This window comes from Nannospalax galili, unplaced genomic scaffold (assembly GCF_000622305.1).
Source record: "Nannospalax galili isolate Female #2095 unplaced genomic scaffold, S.galili_v1.0 C49558613, whole genome shotgun sequence".
In the NCBI taxonomy this organism is placed as follows: domain Eukaryota; kingdom Metazoa; phylum Chordata; class Mammalia; order Rodentia; family Spalacidae; genus Nannospalax; species Nannospalax galili.
The window spans coordinates 1-2,282 of record NW_008480523.1 but is presented as its reverse complement, the minus strand read 5'-3'; the positions used below and the strand labels follow the sequence as shown (position 1 = coordinate 2,282).

The window sequence follows — 2,282 nt, the reverse complement described above, 5'->3', positions numbered from 1 at the left end:
CTGGAACTGAAGTTAGGGATGGATGTTAGCCACCATGTGGGTGCTGGGAATCTAATTTGGATCCTCTGCAAGAGCAACCAGTGCTTGATTTGCCTTTTTCCTTTTTTTTTCTTTTTTTGTCTTTTTGAGACAAGGTCTCTCTGTAGCCCCAGCTGGCCTAGAACTAGACCAGGTTGGCCTTGAACTAACAGAGATCCTCCTGCCTCTGCCTCCTGAGTGCTGGGAGTAAAGGTGTGCGCCACCACTCCTGGCTTTGGCCTTTTCTTACCAGCACTTGAATTATAGGTACACTGATGGCAATGTTGAAATTCCCACCGAGGGTCATTGAGATCTAATTTCTCTAAGCAGTTTACTTTAGGGTCATTTTTAGGGTAAGTGGATATGTGTGGTTCTCACCTTTTGACTTCTTTTTAAAATGTTTAATTAAAAATATATTGTTATTATTTGAGACGGGGTCTCACTATATAGCCTGGCTGGCCTGAACTGTATGAAGCAGATTGGCCTTAAATTCATAGAGATCTGTCTGCCTCTTATCTCCTGTGTGCTGAGGTTAAAGGCATGCATCACTCTGCCTGTCCTATATTTTATTTGACATTTTGGATGTGCGTGTGTGTGTGTGTGTGTGTGTGTGTGTGTGTGTGTGTACAGCTTTTGGGGGATTGAACTCAGGTGGACAAGCTTGCATCTCCAGGCAGCAAGCACCTTTACCTGCTGTACCATCTCACTGGCTCTTGACTTCTTTAAATATGAATGAATTAAAAGCATATTCATTCCTAAGCTGTTACTTTCAAGAATAGTCCAGATATGTGAGATATGGCAATACCTAACGTAAAAGAATTTATTAGGTCTTTTACATTTTTAGTAACTGTTTTGTGGTTTTTTCCCCACTATCTGATAAGTAGTTCCTTGAGTAAAACAAAGCCACAGAGTTATTCTATGAGGGGTTTCTAATGACGTGTGGCTATAGAAGTTCCATTGGGATAGACCTCAGCCAAAGAGTTATTTCTAAGTTGGATTTAATTACTTTCCTAATAACTCAGGATTTTTTTTCGCTTTTTATAATGTTATATACACATGTATGAATTATATAGATTCAGAGTTTCTTTGTACCTTGAAATAGAGTTATAGAATATATGTATTGAACTTTTTTTGTGGTGGTTGTTCTGAGAAGGGTCTTGCTATATAGCTCTGGCTGGCCTGAAACTCAGTGTAGCCCATTCTGTCTTCCAACTCAAAACAGTCTTACTGCCTCAGCCTCCTAAGTGCTGGGATTACAGGTGTGTGCTACCACACCTGACTTTGGAGCACCTTTTTACCTGAAAAAGCAGAGTGCAGTACAGATAAAGTAAGATTTACTCAGGAATTGTGTAGTGTGATAGAAATGAAAGTGGACTCCTGCTGCTGGTTTTACAGTTCCTTCTGTGGGAAGATGAGTGTAGCTGAAGAGAGTAGGCCACTGTACCTGCTGTTGCTGTCTCCACTCTCTGTGGTTTCACTCTCCCTCTCACATAGGCCAACCACTCGAACTTCGTTTCTCAGATAAGATAGAAACAGTAGTATGTGGACATCTGCACAAATCTAACAGTTGGCCATAACCCTCAGAAATGTCACTAACTGTAGTAACTGATTGAGGGGCAGTATAGTGTGCCACAGAGATGGCGTGTAGTTGAGAAGTGTATTCCTTCTCTTAGGCTGAGTAACTTCTGGAAAATTCCAAGGCCATGTCTGAGATCAGTAACCCAGGATTGGTATCACTGAATAGTACTGTCCCATTTTGTTACAGGAATGACATACTTGCCACATATTTGATATTTGCCCTTTATGGCTTGGGGAATGAGGCAGATTATGGACTGCATATGTTCCAACTAGTTCCAGTGAATTCTTAACCAATGAGTTTATTTCCAATACTTTATTTTGTTTTGTTATTTTGAGATAGGGTCTAACTTATGTAACCCAGGCTGGCTTTGAACTCTTGATCCTTCAGCCTCAGCCACCTGAGTGCTGGGATTATAGGCGTGTGCAACCACTCCCTGCATTCTCATGCTGACTCTTGAGAAAGCTGTTTTACTCTGTGGGACCCTGCATGACTTAATTTGGAAAATGGGTCAGTTAGACTTCCTGTATATACTTTCAGAGATTAAGTAGAGTAGTGCGCCCACAGATAACAGTGCTTTGTAGATAACAGGGGCCTTGTGGGGGTGTTAGATCTCAAATTGGAATACTTTAAAAAATTTTTAAATTGAATTTTTGTGATTTTCATACAATATAGTTTGATGGTATTT

General features: G+C 40.6%; 1 non-coding gene across 1 annotated transcript; it reads right to left on the bottom strand.

Moving 5' to 3' along the window:
• Positions 1–863: 863 nt before the first annotated feature.
• Positions 864–992, bottom strand: LOC115069160. The gene has a single exon (XR_003848446.1). It is a non-coding gene; the product is annotated as a small nucleolar RNA SNORA18 (small nucleolar RNA).
• Positions 993–2,282: the final 1,290 nt, after the last annotated feature.